We start from the raw sequence: 19280 nt of genomic DNA, 5'->3' as shown, positions 1-19280 counted from the left end.
TAGTGGGCCCTGAGAAGTTTCTAATGTTGGCCATTCAATCACCACTGTTTTCATGTGGTGTAATTAACCTGAGATTTGGATCTGCCTAATTTTTGGGACGATTCCATAAAATCACCTGAATAAATGGATGGATGGAGCGGATATATAACACGTACATCTATGTGGACCCCACAGTCAGGGCCTCAGTCACTAAGCTATTACCCTACCCTGCTTCGCCCGGTCCGCGTCTGTGCGTCATCCAACAGACTTGCCAGAGTAAGAAAAATTCCATCTCCTCTCCCGCCTTATTTATCCTCGATGCCACTACAACGCTCCTCTACATTCCTACCATTCAAAGCTCTCTTCCCATTCAATCCATCAGTGGCTTTGTTCAATCCCCCCTTTCTCTCTCCAATCCTCTCCTCTCTCTAATCTCTATCAGCAAATCCACACCTCTCCTCTTGTTCTAATCCGGAGGTTCCAGTTTCTCTCCTAAGAATTTTCAATCTTTTGGATTCTAGAATCAAATGACTATGGCCATCCATCAATCAAGACATAAGTGGACACTGGGACCCACGTCTACCTGATGGACCCAGCCTAATTTTAATAGGCTGAGGTCTATCTTTTGGACACGTTTTTGGGCTGGGTTTGGCTCTCACCTGTTGGACCTCTTTAAAAATCGGGTCCATGTCTTGAACCTGGTTAAAGATGTGTTGAATCGGGTCTAGTTGGGCAGGTTTTTCCTCTTTTTTCTTTTTTCTTCTTTTTTTTCTTTTTTTTTAATACTATCAGATGCATTGAATATGAATGGATGAATTTCGGTAGCTAGCTACACAAATGAAAGCGCATTTGCACCAAACCTGTCATTAGTGGTGAGACTATGGATATAAAGGACCCAAACCTAGCAAGATCCAAACCCGGTTAGCTCAGGTGTGGATACCAGAGGACCCGACCCAAATCCATACCTTAAGAGCCCTGTCCACTCCATACATCCGGTTAACTCCTAGATGTTAGACTGAAGAGCAAGAACTTACTCTGAGTCACAGCTTAGGTGGACCAGACGATAGGGACCAGTGGGAATGGAACTCTAACCGTGAGTTTTTATGTGGAGGCTAACGTATTTTTGATGCTCAGCCAACAAGTTCATGCGCTCTAAAAATCAGCCTGATCCAAAACTCTAGAGATCCACATTGCAAAACTCTTGAGTTTAATAGTCATCATTAGTTTTTCTCCATGCATGGCCAACCTATGTTTTGAATCAATACGAACTTTAGCATGTATGGCTAATAGAGATGTTCTCACATAAAGGATGGAGCAGGTTAAAACAAACAACATGGCTGACCACTACAGATATATTCAATAACTGTGATGGTGGTCATGGCATCTAACCTCATGGCTTGTCAAAGTCCCTGAAATATATATATATATATATATATATATATATATATATATATATATATATATATATGTGTGTGTGTGTGTGTGTGTGTGTGTGTGTGTGTGTGTGTGTGTGTGTGCGCGCGCGCGCGCGTGTGTGTGTATCATATTATATTAGTTTATATACAATACAATTGTAATGAATATTTTATTTTATTTTGGGAAAAATGTATTGATCAGCAATTTTTTTTATCGGAAAAATATATCACCGATCATGTTTCAACTTGTTATGAACCTGTAATGGTCAATTGTTGTGGGACTTTTTCTCATATATGGCATTTGATGTAGAGCGGGTCGCGGACAAAGATGGACCAGAGAAGGCCCAATCCTAGGTAGAAATGATCAAGACCCTTAAAACCTTAAAACAATTGTATCTCACATGCTAGAATAAGTTTTTCGACATATCATATATGATTTGGGGTAGGAGAAGCTACTGTAACCAACTAACCCCGCTATGCTAGGTTTCATGCTGGATTTGTGAGATTACATCGAATAGATGGTCAAAAGTCCATTCCAATTTCATTTTTATTATAAATAGTAAGTTTTAATTCGATCATAACTTTTAATCCTTTGAGCAGTAGGAGTCATGCCTATCATGAAAATGGCTTAGAAAAATTTTGAGAATAGCATGGTTAAGCTAAATTGGACACTGTTTTCAGCCAAAAACCATGAATACTAGTAGGAATTATGACCGCCTATAAATAGTAAGTTTACTATTTATATAATATGTCACGTTTTGAGGGAGTTCAAGTTGGAGTTTTAGTCTAAAACTCCGTCCTAAGTTTGAACTCATTATTTAAACGATTGTAATTTCGTTTTTATCATCAATTAATTTATTTTCAAATTTATTATAAATTATTTATATTTTTATCCCTCGTGGATTCAAGGAAACTCTGTGAGGAATCTAGAGAGCTCCATGGATTCAGAGTAGTTATCCCCGAAGAAGACGGTGATTGACTTCATCATGTTCTTCACTGCGTCAATTGGTACTATAGCGAGGACTCTTTTTAGACCAATGGCAGGTAATGAAGGAACGAACCAAAATCATGTGAGTGGTGATCAAGGGATTCGTTATTTAGTAAGAAGATGAAAGCTTTCCATCGGGAGAGTTAGTTGACTATGGAAGGGTTATATGCAACCCTCGGTCGTATTGTGGATGCGCTACTTTCGACCTGAGCCCAAGGTGATGCTCAGCCACCTGTGATTGCTGTACAACACAGTTTCAATTTCCGTATAGAGTTTCATAAGCAAATCATATAGCTACCCCGGATGAGTTTAGCTCTAGCGACGAGGACATCAATGGCATCATTGCCCGACAACCGATATATGAAGACATGCGGCTAGATTGTACTAAAATAGACTATTAAGGTAAGGCTAAACTTTTCCATTTTTAATGGCTTATTGTGCATGGAAGACTCGCTCAATTAGTTGGCCGAAGAATAGTGGTATTTTGATTACATAAACATATCAGAATATAATAATAATAATAATAAGTGAAATTGGTTGCATTCAAATTAAATTTTGATACTTTTGCATGGTGGGAACAATTACAACTCTCACGTGCCCAACAAAACGAGGCATCCAACCGACCATTGCCGCAAATGATATGCCTTTTAAGATCATGATTCCTTCTCCAATGATTATGAGCATGTATTATTCAAACAATACAAAATTTGTCGATAGAGAAATCAAACCGTCACGGATTATACCGAATAATTTTAGTGGTTAGCAATGCAGAATAATTCGTCAAAGACCGAATCACATATGGTAGCATAGTTCACAGGTAGTTTGCCACTGATAATTCAAGGCTGAGTTCAGATGCACACAGTCGGGGCCTTGGATGGATCGGTTTAGTCGGCAGTTAGGGCAAAATGTATATTGCAAGAGTCCCTACTTGGCCTTATTCTTCGACTCGGCTCCTCATTATGGGTTCCACACGGGATTCAGCATTGGCTATATGAAAGGAACCAGTAGGAGGGCATCCTCAACCTCTTACAACCATTAATTGTGACACGGGGAGTAGTCTATCTAGGCGTCAATGTGCAACACGCACAACAACGAGTCCAAGTATGATTCGAAATCCTTATAGTCGACCAAAGCTAAACAATTATTACTATTGTGGCCAACCGGGCCACCTGAAGGTGAGGTAACAAAAGAAGACCCTGGATTTTATGAAGATAAACAGGCCACTGAGGATAGAGTTTGTAACAAAAAATGGTTGGCCAGTGATCATGGTGAATCCTTGGTCATGAAGCGATTATTGTACACTCTAAGGAAGTAGGCACACTTGTAGTGACATAATATATTTCGTACGGTGTACCACCAACGATAAGGTCCTTGATGTAATTATAGACAATGATAGTAGCGAGAACATCGTCTCAAAGGTAATAGTAAACAAGTTGCGATTATTTACGACAAGGCATCATTTCCCTTATTCGATTGGTTGTATTAAAAAAAAAAAGTGAACGAGACCAAGGTAACTAAACAGAGCATTTATCTCGTTTTCAATTAGTAAAAATTATAAAGATAAAGTACTTTGTGACATGGTCAATGAAGCATGTCATAAGTTACTCAGTCGACCATGGCAATCGGACCATGATACAACCCACCGATGACAAAATGATATTTATGTCATCGTTAAGGATGGTCAAAAGATGATCCTTGCCCATATGGCACCAGAGAACCACCCTTAAGCTTCTAAAGTTGATGGGAGCTCCCTCCCGACCATTTGAAATTTCATGGAGGAATCAAATAAAAGCGGTGAGGTGTACGCTGTGGTGGTAAAGGATAAGGAATCAGAACCCGTAAACATTCCTTGAAGTTTAAGGCCATTGTTAAACGAATTTAAATAAATCTAATTCGAAGAGTTGCCTAGTGGATTGCCCCCCATATGGGACATCCAACATCACATTGACCTAATCCATGGGGCTAGCTTGCCCAACCACCTTCACTATCGGATGAGTCCGAAAGAGTGTGAGATACTTCACGGGTAGGTGGAGGAATTGATCTGTAAGAGTCCTCTCAGAGAGAACATGAGCCCACGTGTCGTGCTAGCTTTATTAACACAAAGAAAATATAGGAGATGGCATATGTGTGTCGATAGCTGGGTAATTAACAAGATTATCATCAAATATCAATTCTCAATACTGTTGTTGGATGACATGCTCGATATGTTATAAGGTGTCAATGTGTTTTTTAAACTAGATTCGAAAAGTGGTGTAATGTCTTAGAAAAATCCGTACAGGGACCCAAGTATCACCTAAGACAGAAATCACCCAAGACCAAGACCTTTAGAAATTATGTTAATATTAACAAGCGCTAAACTAGAGTACTTATGAAATTAACACTAATCACTTTAAATATGATTTACAAGACCCAAATCGTGCAGAATCATTGACGCTACATTACCCTAAAATCTAGAATCCATCCCTAAACCCGGTTGCTCTCGGGAGCACACCGAAACTCCGTATCGGATCTGGACCGCACGTCGAAAGTCCGATTACCCTGAAACCATACGGCTATGACCGCATTACTAGACTTGACAATCCCATCGGAAGTTAAGTCTTAATTGTGTCTAGAAATGCACAACTTGAGTCCGGAGCAAAGTGTGTGAGAAACGTGAATATCTTTAGAAATAAAATCCGAATTTAAGTAATCTTAGTCGTGTCGCTGGCGGGCGAAATATAAGGATTCAAACCATCAGAATCTGACCCAAATACACCATCGGATCAAGGGAAATGTCCCATACATGGCAATGCACTTGTGGCCCTGATCGAGTGCCCATGACCGTTGAACTGAAACTGGTCCGCTATGGTCGATCTGTAAACCCGATCAGAGTGAAAACTTAGCATGACCTAGATCCAATGTCAGGGAGCTTAAGTCCGACCGCACGCAGAAAAAGGGCCACCAGAAGTGCTCCGTTGGGCTGAAACAGACGTCCTTTGGATATAACCTTAGTATACCTTGGCCCTAGGGCCATTTCCATCAAACCTGGGCTTATATAAGGGCCTTAAACCCCCTCTCTAATATTTCATACGAATTTTTAAACCCTATGGAAGAGAGAAAAGGAAAAGGAAAGGAAAAAGAGAGAAAGTGAGAGTGAGAGTTGGAGATTTCATCCTGGGATTCGATCCCGTTGCTCCATGCACTTAGCCACCCTATCTGTATTGCTATACGGGCGATTCCAATTCCGTTCTTAGGTAAGAAAACCTAACCCTAACCTGTTATAGGGTTTCAAACATTATAAGTAATGAAATAGCTAACATATTTCATACTGTAGGTCGTCAATCCGCCGTTGACAAAGGCTAAGTGTGTAAAACGATTCTGTTACGTGTTTACCGGCATAAGGTGCGGACTATAAATGTGTAGGTTATAGTTTTCATGGCTTTCAATGTCAGTTAATTATTTATGACTGACTTGAATTGCTATCACATGCTTAGACACGATGTTTCCCGCACTTTACACACATATATGAAATATGTTGAATATAGTGTATTCTTGTGTTTGTTGATATAATTGAATGAGTATGGAATTTGGATTCGCGCTTGCCATGATTATCCGTCGTGGATATATGGTTGTTGTATATGTGACAACTCCGTGGTAAAAGGGTTTGCCCCGACACCTGTTATAACCAACATACATCATGTATGTTGAAGTGTGTAGACTAAGTGTTTGTTGAAATGTTTGAATGAATATGGAATTATGATTAGTACCTGTTATGATGGATGTTTGGTAATATATGATCGTTGTATGTGTTGCAGCTCACATGTGAAAGGATTTGCTATAATATATGCTTTAAGTAAATTAATCTATGTATGTGATATATGTAGTGTAAGTGTTTGATAAAATGCCTGTATGAGGAAATGCTTGTTTAAATGTTTGAAATGAGGGTGTTGAGATAGGATTCTCAATCCCCTTCTCTATAACTATAGTTTCCTTTATGTAACCTATCTTTCTACTATGTGATTTATGGAAGTAATGTCTAGGTAAGATAACATGTGGACTATGTGTTTCATGAAATGCTAAATGCTTGAAATGGTTGAACTGTTGTGTAATGCTGCTATGCATATCATATATGATATATAAACTGCAACTGAGTGTGATTGGGACTATGACTTAGTCTAGGCAATCGGTAATAAATCTCGATTAGGTGGATGAGGTTGTTTTCTCCACACAAGACGTGTTCGATGAACCCGAGTCGTACTTTGGTTGTCGGCAGTGGTTAGGCCACACGGAGTGCTTACGCCCTTCATGTCGATCAACTCAATGTGTACTCGTACTAATCGAGCTTGTCAAGTAACCCGATTGACCCGATGTATGTTCACTATGTATGGACGCTACTACTTAAATCTAAGGTACTAAACTCACCAGTGAAAATCCCTTTAACCTTAGTACCTCGATCCGCTAAGACTCATGGGCCAGACATAGTGGTATGGGACACCGTGGTCGAGCTAGGGTGACGAGCCTCCCCGCAGTGACCAGTGAGCAACTCAGACTCGTGAGTCGAATACGGTGGTATGGGACACTATATTCAAGCTGTCGGCATACGTCTAGGTGACGAGCCATTCGTAGTGACCTCGAGCATACTCTAAGACTGCACAGAGGCGACGAGTCTTTCCGTAGCAATTATAGTATAAACTAGGCCTGCACTGATAAGGTGACAAGCCCTTTGCAGCGACCTAGAATCGCAACATCGTATGAGATTTGCTAGGACTGACGACCCTATAATGGATCATTGTTTGGAAATTAATATAAGGGAAGTACCTTAGTTTCTCAATCCTGCTGTATGAAAAGGACTAATAAGAACTTGGTAATCACGCTCATGCACCGCATTGCATGTGCCGTTTGGCATTAAGTAGAGAGCACGAGGAAGTAACTGACATGCGCGACCGTTAGATGAAGATTGCAGAGGGAGTGCGGGCGATGGCATGCATCATTTATACATACCATTCTTGCATTAATCAGAATACTTAGAGATGTTTGATTGTATTGTTTTATCATTACTGCTTGACTGAATTGAGAACATGTTAACCTTTGCTTTATTGTTCCACTTAGTTGATCACTCACTCCCACGTTACGGGACGGTGTTTTAAACACCAACCAGACTCTGTCTTAGTTGTAGATGGAGACCCAACTGATGAGGCAGAGATAGACTTTGCAGACGATGAGGATGCTTTCTCATATATGCAGTATTCAGGCGGGTTTATATAGACCGCTCTAATCGACGGGGCTTCAGGGTCATACTTGTGGACTATCACATTTTTTTTTTGGAAATTTGTATTTTGAAACAGTACTTGTAATTATTGACCTGGCAACGCGTACATACTTTGGGGACCTATATTGGTTTATAAAGTTATACATGTTCGTTTCAGTCTTCCGCTTGCGTATTACAATCATCCCTGGATTATGTTTTGCTGTTTTGGTTTAATCTCATTCATGTTTTATGCACTAATACAGACAACATACAATTATCATTAATATATGTTGCATAAGTGATGCGTTGGAACTCGAGAGTTGGGTACCTGCTCGACCCTCGATTTTCAGGGCGTTACAAGCGGGTACCATCATATTCGTGTCTGCCTAGGTGATGAGTAAAAAACAACATTCAAGACCAATGAAAGGTTGTATGAGTGGTTGGTCATGCCCCTTGGTCTATCGAACGCACAAAGCATTTTGATGTGTATGATAAATCAAGTGTCGAAGCCGTTCATTGCCTGATTTGTAGTAGCATATTTTTTATGACATCATGATGTGGTCAGGGCGAGACGAAACACATAAAGCATCTCAAATAGATGCTACAGGTATTGAAAGTTAATAAGTTGTACCTCAACTTTAAAAAGTGTAGTTTTTAACAGATAGCCTGTTGTGGGCATGATTTGTAAACGATTAAAATGTGCGAGCCATCAAGGAATGAGCGATTCCGATGAATATTCATGAAGTGAGGAGTTCCACAGGTTGGCGATATTCTATCGTCGATTCGTGAGGAATTTCAGCACTACAGTTGTACCCATTACACGTTGCATTAAAAAGGCCCGTTTTAGTGGTCCAATGAGGTTGACAGAAGCTTTGTTAAAATCAAGCATCAACTATCCACATTACCGATTCTGATTCTTTTCAGTTTCGTTAAGTTATTTGAGGTTGAGTGTGATGCCTCATATGTTGGAATTGTATGAGTATTATTAAATGAAGGCAGGTCGGTAGCCTTCTACAACAAAAAGTTTAGTGAATCCCAAAACAAGTGGTCGATATATGAGCTTGAGCTGTACGTAGTAGTTCAAGCATTGCGATATTAGTAGTATTATTCGATCCATTGAGAGTTTGTTTTCTACACCGACTACCAAGCCTTAAAGTTTATTAACGGTCGGGCTTACGCAAATAGTATACATGTTAAATAGGAAGTATTTTTGCAGGAATTCATATTTGTTTCGAAACACATGTCAGGGTTGTAAAATAAGGTGGATGATGCACTTAGTCGCCGTACATCACTACTTGTTACAATGAGCAATGAGGTGATCGGCTTCAGCTGTCTTAATGACCTATGTGCCAAGGACGAGGACTTCATGGATGCATGGGTGATGTGCTAAGAGAGTCATCTCAGTGACCTACATATGCAAGACGATTTCTTCTTCAAATAGAATCAACTATGATTCCCATAAAGTTCTTAGAGTGAGTAAATTATTCAAGAGCTATATGGAGGTGTCCTTAGTAGACACCTTGAGTGAGATAAGATGTAAGCTATTATTGATGAGCGGTATTACTGACCCCAATTGGTACTTGATATAGGTAAAGTAGTGCAACACTATCATGTTTGTCATACCTCAAATGGGCAGTATCAACATACATGCCTCTATACCCTATTACTTGTGCTTAACAAACACTAGGAGGACTTATCTATGGACTTCGTGCTTGGTCCCCACGAACACGGCGTGGCATGGATTCGATGTTCGTGGTGGTAGATTGTTTATAAAAAATGACACACTTTATCTCATGTAAGAAGACCATCGATGCAGCACACGCGATGAATCTAGTATTTTGAGAGGTTGTGTGCTTACACGAGGTTCCCAATACCATTACTTTTGATCGTGACACAAAGTTCATTAGCCACTTCTGGCAGATTTTGTGGAATTAGTTCGGTGCGCAACTACATTCAGTGGTGCCTCTCACCCACGTACCGATGGCCAGATTGAAGTTGTGAATCACGCGTTGGAAACCTTATTCGATGTAATTTTAGGTGACAAACCAAAGCAGTGGGATTTGACATTGTCTCGAGTGAAGTTTGCATTTAACAACATTGTCAATCGCTCAACAACGAGTCCCCATTGTATATTGTTTATGGTTGAGTGCCCCATTGTACACTTGACTTAGTCTCTCTGCCCAAGCTCCCAAGCATGAGCACTGCATTGGAACATAGGACGGGCTGAATCGTGGGCATTCATGTGGATGTGTAAGCCAAGTTACATGCCTCAAACGACAAGTACAAGGAGCAAGCCGATAAGAATCGGCAGTAAAAGGTGTTCGAGGTGGGTGATCATGTTATAGTCTATCTATGCAATGAGAGATTTTCAACTGGAACCTACAACAAGTTGAAGAATAAAAAAATTAGATCGGTACCAATCATTCGAAAGATCAATGACAATGCTTACATTGCTGATCTTTCAGATAACATGGATATCTCATGTACTTTTAACGTTACAGAGCTAATCGAGTATCATGAACCGAAGCGGGACAAGAACTCAAGGTCGAGTTCTTTTGAAGTGAGGGGATTGGTGTAAAGCAGGCTGTAGACACTTTCATGGAAAAGATGGATCAGAGAAGGCTCGATCGAAGGCGGAAATGATCAAGACCGTCGGAACCTAGGCCCGATCGAAGGCAAAAATGATCAGGACCGTCAAAACCTTAAAACAGTCATATTTCGTAAACCAGAATGAGTGTTTCAACATATCATATATGATTTTGGGTATGAGAAACTACTTTAGGGCTTGTTTGGTCGGACGGATCCCACGATATTAGGAGGGATGGGATCGCGATATCTCGAGATATGCATGACAAACCAAACAGACCCGACGAACTTGTCCCGGGATATAAGCAATCCCATGGATCTTAAAACAATCCACTGACATCACCATCATTACCTTAAAATTGATCCCATCCCTTGGTTGGACGGATTGGAAGATAAAATCCCAAGATATGCCAGGCGTGCCAAACAGACCCAGTGAACTTGTCCCGGGATATAGCAATCCCATGGATCTTAAACCAATCCACTGACACCACCATCATTACCTTAAAATCCATCCCATCCCTCCTATTCCAATGGGATTTGCCCGGCCAAATAGGCCCTTAGCCAACCAACCCCGCTATGTTAGGTTTCCCACTCTAGATTTGTGAGATTCCATCAGATCGATAGTCGAAAGTCCATTTCATTTTCATTTTTTTTCTATAAATAGTAAGCTTTAATTCGATCATAACTTGATCATTTGAGTTGTAGGAGTCGTGCCCAACATGAAAATGGCTTAGAAAAATTAAGAGAATGACATGGTTAGGCCAAATTGAACACTGACTATTTTTCGCCGAAAACCATGAAGTCTATTAGGAACCATGACCATTTATAAATAGCAAGTTTTCTATTTATAGTAAGTCACATTTTTAGGAAGTTTGAGTCTAATAATTTCATTTGTATCATCAAATATTTTGTTTTTTAAATTTATTAGAATTTATTTATATTTTTACTCCTTGTTGATCCGAGGAAACTCTGCCAGGAGGATTGGGAGTTGTTATACCTGAGGAATATGGAGTCAACATTGCAGTCATGTATATTGTAATGCTTACAGCCATGATGTAATCGTTTTTTAATATAAGCTCGAATTTTGTACCTACTGCATACAATAAGCGTTGAAAAGGAATTCCTTGGGCAGCACTCTGTACCTTTGTCTCTTATCCCTTGCTGACTTTGTGTTACAAACGTGAGTTCCATTGTACTAGATCACCAGCACCTCATGTTGATTTCGTGTGATCATTATTACATTCCATGGAGGTGGGTGCTGACCATGTGGGCCACACTTATTGAATGGATATAGTTAAAATATGGGAGCACACCACCCCAGCAGTGATTATTTTTTATTTTTAGGTCACCGAATTTTCTCCGGTACCAAACTATATGGGTGCTTGGTGCACATGAACCACGTGGAAATGGGATATAATGGCCCAATGTGCCGATGTATAGGTGCTTGGTGCACATGAACCATGTGGAAATGGGATATAAGGCGAACATTTTTAAGTTATTTGGGGCTTGTTTGGTCTGCGGGATTGAATGATATGAAATTGTTTTGGATGGGATTAACATTGTTATTGCACACTGATTGTATGTATGGAAATACTATAGTATTTTGGCCATCCAATCCTTATGTTTGGGATAGAATTTTTGTTACGGGAAAAACACGATTAAGCAATATCATGTTTAATGGACCATGAAATTGTAATCAATGAAAAGAATTCATGATGGATATCGATCACCTGTACACATATATAACTAGAATTCGTGGTGGATATCCAAATACAATTCCATCTCACCTAATCCCATCTAAACCCATATACGAAGGCCTATTTGAATACCACCAAGCAAGTTACTTTTTTCGGCTTATAGCAATAGATAAGTGACTTATTTCATATAAGTTTGATTTATGGTTAGTTATAACATATAAGTAGCTTTTTTCAAACTTAAAAGTGCTTAATCACTCCTGTTAATTTTTTCTTAAAGTTTTTTTTTTTTCTTCTTTTTTTTCATAAGTTACTAAAGAGAGACATCGGGAGGGTTGAAAGAGATAGATAAGTATATTGTTTGCCAAACATTATTTTCTTAATAAGTAAAACCTAAGATAAGTCATAAAATAAGTAGCTTATCTTAAGCAACTTCCGATCCAAACGGCCCCTTAATTTCTATATATGAAATTTGTTAGCCGATAAAAAGAATTGGAAATTAAGAGCAATTTGTATAAATGTCATTTCATTATCACCCTACTTTTTTAAAATATTGTTTTTTGACTTTTATTTTCGCCAATTCAAACGAGCTTGCAGTTTTGACCAAATTCGATTTAAGACTTTTATGAAAAACATGTGCTTATCAGGTTTCCCCATGAAAGATATTAAAATTTTCAAACCAACCCGAAAGGCTTCCAGAGCTTGTTTGGATTCATGGATGGGTTAGGAAAAGATATGGCTTTCCTTGGGAAACCTTATTTTCAGAAAGTTTGTAAAAGGAAACATTGCTTCCTCGCCCCCTTTCATAAGTTTTTCACAATTTGTTGTTTGGCAATTAGAATTTTGCTTGGAAAAATATCACAAGTGGTCCCTAACATGTGCTAATATGGCTCATGTTACACATATTGTCACGCCCCAAAATTTCGTACCCGAGTTGGCCAGACTCGACTCCGAATCTCAGGACATGATTCAATTTTAAACATTCACAACCACACTTAATTAAAACTCATTACAATAAACAACATTCATCAAATACAATTTTTAACTATTACAGCCTAAACTCACTTCTAAGTTCCTGCTATACAATTTATTGTTATTATTATTTTTAAATACAAATATAAATATGGCTACCACTAAGCCGATGGTTAGATCCTCACTCTGCTCCGCCTCGACTAAACTCCAAGACTTGAAATACTGTTATTTTGGATATGAGCACAACCGCTCGTGGGATCTTATCCAACCAAATATGAAATTTCTAGATTTATATCAAACGAATAAATAATAAAAGTACTTTCTTGAATTTCAAAACATGAATCAAAATATTAAATATTACATATGACATGAATGCGATGCTGGAATCATAAAGACGTACTGAATGCCACACTATCATGAATTCAATAATAAAATTAAATAATCATCACATCTTACAACACCGTACCTAGGTGTATGGCCATGTTGCATTAACGCCCACACACCGGTACCTCATGGTGAGGGACTCATTTATATGTTAGCTGGTCAGACTACTGCTCAAGTTGTACCTCTGACGTATGTCCGCGCACACAATTATACTCATACGCCGTACACAAAGGAGACTCTGAAGGATCCAACGGGTTCTAGGGTCTTTCACCCAAGGGACACGATTACTCTACTTGCTAGCTTTAGGGTCTCTCACCTAAGGGACACGATTGCCATACATGCTGGCTTTAGGGTCTTTCACCCAAGGAACACGATTGCCCTACTTATTAATACCACAATCATTTTCTCGTTTTTCTTTCTTTTTCCATAATTCCGTAATCAGTAGAGATGAATACATGTCATGAATTATTCTAAAATCAGTAGCGAAATAATTTAATTATTTAAATCCCGATACAACAATGCAAGTTCTATACAAATGTGTAGAAATTCGATGCCGTAAAAATTCAATTCTTGAAATTTACTGAAACATCAAGCTATTTTCTTTGCCCCTTTTAAAAAAAAAAAAAAATCAAAATTTAGAATCAAATTAATTAATATTATTTTAAATCAATTAATTTAAATAAATTACTTTAACACATATTTAAGGTCTAAATCTTAACACCAAATTTCAGAAATAAAAGTTAGATTAAAATCTAACTCTACAAGTTAATCAGATTCAGTAAATGCTAAAATTTAGAAAAGTAGATATTAGGTATAAAGGAATTTGACAATATTAATTTGAAGTCATTATGTTAAATAAATAAATTTTCTAAAATACATAAAATCAAAAAGTTCATAAATGGAGGAGAATCACCCACATGACCTCTGGATTAAATGCATACCTCTCACGTGGCATTCCACGCTGGACTGTCTCTACAATGTCACAACTTCTTTCCTTTTATGCCTAAAAGTTTATAGAGAATCCCATCACCACTTCTATGCATGCTCAATACATGTGAAACAGGTACAACGCATACATTCCCAGACAGAGAAGGAACCCTTTAATGCATGGTACGTTGATGATATTCTTCCTTGTTGATTCCTGGCCTTCCTAACATGAGTGAAAGATTGGGTTCCTAAATAATATTCATGAGATAAGGATTTTTTATTTTTTTTATTTTTTAGTTCTAAGAGATCAGTGAAGTTTTCCTGATTAATGGTCAGGGTTTCTAGATTTTCAAGAAGTGTTTCCGGATGGTGGTTTCATTGATGATCTTCCACTATCCGAAGATGACGGGTCGTGAGTGCTCCACGAATTCAATTTGGCAGCTAAGTATTTTGTATTGGATAGAACACTTTCAAAGGATGGAAATCGGATGGTTAAGATTGGTCCTAGACGGATTACAGATTTAGGAGGGAGAGAAAAAGAAAGATGAGAATGGAGAGTTGAGACAACGTGTGCGCGTGGATTACCTTTAGAGGCCTAGGATCATGGAACTGTGGAGTCCACTGTGACAGATGGTTTGGATTAAAGGTGGTCCCAATGAGCTGGTTGGTGGTGGGTTCCGATATCCACGCAACCCTTCAACGTGTTGGAGGAAAGGAGAAGAAAGAGGAGATATGGTTTCCATTATTCCAGCCACGTAAGTTGCTGCCTTCAATAACGTGCATTGGTGAAATTCTTCTTCTTCTTTGTTAGTTCACTGTCCATCTCTCTCACGCATGCACTAGGTGGCCCACACACACTTAAAGGTTGGACTATCCTGATGGATGGATTGGATTGATGGAATGGGCAGATGGATAACCGAATCTTATGGAATTTATACATAAGTTTTTTTTTTTTTTGATAGATGGTTCTCGTCAATGAATGTGGGATGGATGGCCCAAGAAAAACAGTCAAGATTCATGGTGTGGTTTGATATGGTGGATTATGTGATCAGATCCCCTGTCATAATTGGATTTGACTACGTCATTACCGAGCACATCTTCTAGTTAGAGGATATGTAGGAGCAAATTCACAATATGCTACATCAAACATGCATCTGGTTAGTTTTATTTATTTATTTATTATTTTTTTTAATCAATGTGGTCGCGTACACGTGTAATATCATCAAATAGTTGAGGTACACCATCAAATAGTTGAGGTACACCGTACATCTCATTACATTCCTCGTGGTCTCATTAATGAATGGTCTGGATCTCCTGAAAACATATCTCTGACTAATGTTTCAATGAGTGGTTGCGATTGAAAGTTAAGTATTTTCTACAGATAAACAGTTCATAGTAACGGTTAGGATGGATGGAAATAAGTGTTTAGACATATGGTTTAGATTAGCTCACGAATTCCAATGTATTCTATATAGACGTGTGGGTCCCCCATGTGTTTGGGTTAGAGGGATGCATGCATTCAGGTAGTATAATAGGCAGGTGGACTGTTGAGAGAGACGTCAGGCTCCAGGACTCTTATCTCTTTTGTTTAGTTTTAGTTTTTTTTTTTTTTTTTTTTTTAAACAATATAAAATCATGTGTAGTTCAACATTGGACCGTCCAATTGGGGTAAAACTTGACGCCCCACCTCAGATTGTTGTGCTCTATCTAATGAGCACAATTTTGATCTATGATCCTTGATGGTGGTCAGAAATAATTTTAATTGTTTCCTCTCTTCTACGGTCCCCTGTGACGTGTACAGGTATCTCATATGGAAACCAACCGTTGGATTAAAATTTCACCCTGAGAGTTATGGAAATGATGGTTTACTTTGGTAATTAGGTGATCTAGTTGGATGATATAAGTGTTATGTATTGTTAGATGATTGGATGTATGTAAAATAATCAGACAATTAGAACCCAATTAGAACAATCATTTTTATGAATGAATCAATACAAATTGAGTTGAGATGGATCGATCTAATGGTCCGTTGAATAAATGACTTAGATTGATGATTAGATAAATGTGTCTACCTACTAATTTGACTGGACAACCAAGTCGGCATTCATATACTGTAATCACATAAACAGTCAATGATCCAGTGAGCTTGATGCGTGACTAATGGTTAAGAATGGGCAAATATATGAATGAACAATTGGTTTTGTATGCATTAGTGATGAGAGTGCAAGTATATATATATATATATATATATATATATATATATATATATATATATATATATATATATATATATATATACGAATAAATACACACAGACGCATAAAATCACACAATTAATAATCATATAAGTCAATGGTCACCCTAATTAGATATATTATACATATCCACGGTCACGAGTTTCATAGAATGATGGATGTATATATGCATGGATGTATGGATGTATGCATGGACCTATGCGTGTATGCTTCGATGAATGCAGGTGTACAAATATGCACGTGTACACTTATGCACCAAATCTTGGGTCATTACACATATGATACTTAAATATGGATGGAGGCATGTGTGGCTTATGCAGGATACATGTGCACATGAAGTTGATATAAGGCACGCTAGGTACACGTAATGTATTTGAAGCTATATGGTAGCACGTGGCATGCATTAGAGGTGTACACGAGTTGAGCTTGACACAACTCGACTTGGCTTGGCTACTTGCTGACTCCAGCATGAACTTTGATCTCGAGCCTAACTGGCCAGCTTGGCTTGGTTCGGCGGACAGCTTGGGCCAGTTCGAGCTGAGTTCGAGCCAAGATTAAGCCTTTACGGCATTTTCTCAAACACATGGGGTGCACCCTTTATCTATCATGGAATGTAAAGCAACAACATCAATTTATAAGTATTTCATCAAACACTAAATAGGCAACATAAAAAATCAAGATACAAGGGTATTTGTTTCATATCTATACCTTTATCGCCACTAGCTGACACTTCGTTGAGTCATTTTATCGAACACTTGCTAAGCAATATCAATATCAAAATAATCGAGTCACCGAACTGGTTTGATTTGAGTTCGATTTGAGTTGGGTTTGATCCATGTCGAGTCGAGCTCAAGCAAGCTTGAACTTAGCTCGAACTCAGTTTCAAACCGAGTTGATTTGAGCTTTTTCGAGTCAAGTCCATCGAGCTAACCGTGTTAATCCAGTTCATGCACAGCTCTAGCATGCATTGACACATTAGACATGCCTCTACTTGAAATTAGAAGCAGCAACCATGAACATTGGCACCATTGGCATAAATGAGATGGGCACTTGAAGCTAAAGGGCAACACTTGTGCATGCAGAGGTAGAGGGTGGCACATATGAAGTGCTTTGCACATGTGGGGGCACATCATAAGATAAGTGATGGTCCATGCCACACACTACCACACACGTGGTGCTAGAAAAAATGGATGGTGACGCATGTAGGACGCTTCACACATGTGGAAGGGCACACGATAAGATGATGGTGGTCCATGTGGCATACTAGCACATGTAGGATGTTAGATGAGATGGACGGTGATACATGTGAAACACATTACGCAAGTAGCGCACCAGCGAAGATGATGCATGTGTGGTGTATAATTAGAGATGGATGTTGGATTACACATGTTTAGCAATTGAAGAAGATTGAGAGTGACACATTAGATATCATATCTCAATAGTCACATTTTCCTTCCATCAAGGGAAGACACTCACGCCAGGCAATTAATGAAAATGGAAAATGAATTCGGTGAGAAACAGTATTTTCTCTTTCATGAATAGAAAGAGGCACGAAGAAAGCGGTAACAGCAATCGAAGGAGATTGAGAAAACTCCATGCAACACATAGTACACTCCGCATGTCGGGTGAGTCGCATCCACTCCATTCCTTGAGTGTTTCTTTTCATGTTTGTTGTACGTGCGAAAACAAATCTCCGAATAAATCTCCGTAGATAGATCCGGTGGGCCACACAACTAAAATAAAGTAAAATCATCTCTGAACCCGGACACGGCTTGGGTGAATCCTGAGGTCGGTGGATCGCCCACCTTGATTCACATGCCTTAAATCAATGCCGTCCATTCATTTTTACAGATCATTTTAGGATATCATACCAAAAATGAAGCGGATCCAAATCTGAGGTGGGCCACACCTTAGAAAACAGTGGTAATTGACCATTAAAACTTATCGTGGGCCACAAAAGTTTTGGATGAATCTGATATTTGTGTAGTCCATTCATCCAGGTATTTGTGACCTTATCAACAGGTTGGATTTCAATCAATTACTAACGTTTTCGGTGGAGTGTCCACCTAAGATTTAGATCTACTTCATTTTTTATTTTTTTTGGACGACGAAATAAAAGAAACTTTCAAAACACATGGGCGGCATGGATTAAATGTACATACATCCCCTCTGCATTGTTCCCTTCTCACGTGGGTTCACCTGAGGGATCCGGATAAATTTTAGCCGTTCATGGCTTAGAATTGATGGGTGGATCTGATGGACGGAACACGCACATTACGGTGGGCCCACAGAAGAGGCAGGCGTTTTGCCTGCCGAGTAAGACAGGTGTCGCAGGGTATTCCTGTCGCGTGGTCGACGCCTCTGCCAAAATTGCAATTGGTTGGCTTTTACTAAGCTTGACACTCATGACAGTAGATGCAAAAGCATATACTCTTTCGGATGGTTTGATACTCTGTTGGTGTACGGTATTTGATATGCAGGCACATGAAAATTATGCAAAGTGGCACGTGTTAGCTCAACTAAACGAGCTAATCTCTCGGACCCAAGTTCTCTAAATCCCCAAATCAGATTTCATGAATAATCCTGACCTTTAATTTAAGGATACTTGTTTGTTGAAATAGAATCATTGAATATTTTCATTTCAACCGTCCAAATAAATGTCCACCGATCCAATATCCAGGTTATCAAAGATCCTTAATTACTTTTTCATGGTACATCCGGCCTGGAAACTATAATTTGGACCGTTTAATTTGCGAGGTATGGAATTTTTACATAATTTCTAAGTGCCTGAGTGTAATCGGTTACTCTGCCAGAGTATCAAAGTCTTTCTCGTACCTCGACTTTGTTTCGCTT

This window comes from Magnolia sinica, chromosome 6 (assembly GCF_029962835.1).
Source record: "Magnolia sinica isolate HGM2019 chromosome 6, MsV1, whole genome shotgun sequence".
In the NCBI taxonomy this organism is placed as follows: Eukaryota; Viridiplantae; Streptophyta; class Magnoliopsida; order Magnoliales; family Magnoliaceae; genus Magnolia; species Magnolia sinica.
Note: the sequence above shows the minus strand (reverse complement) of the source record.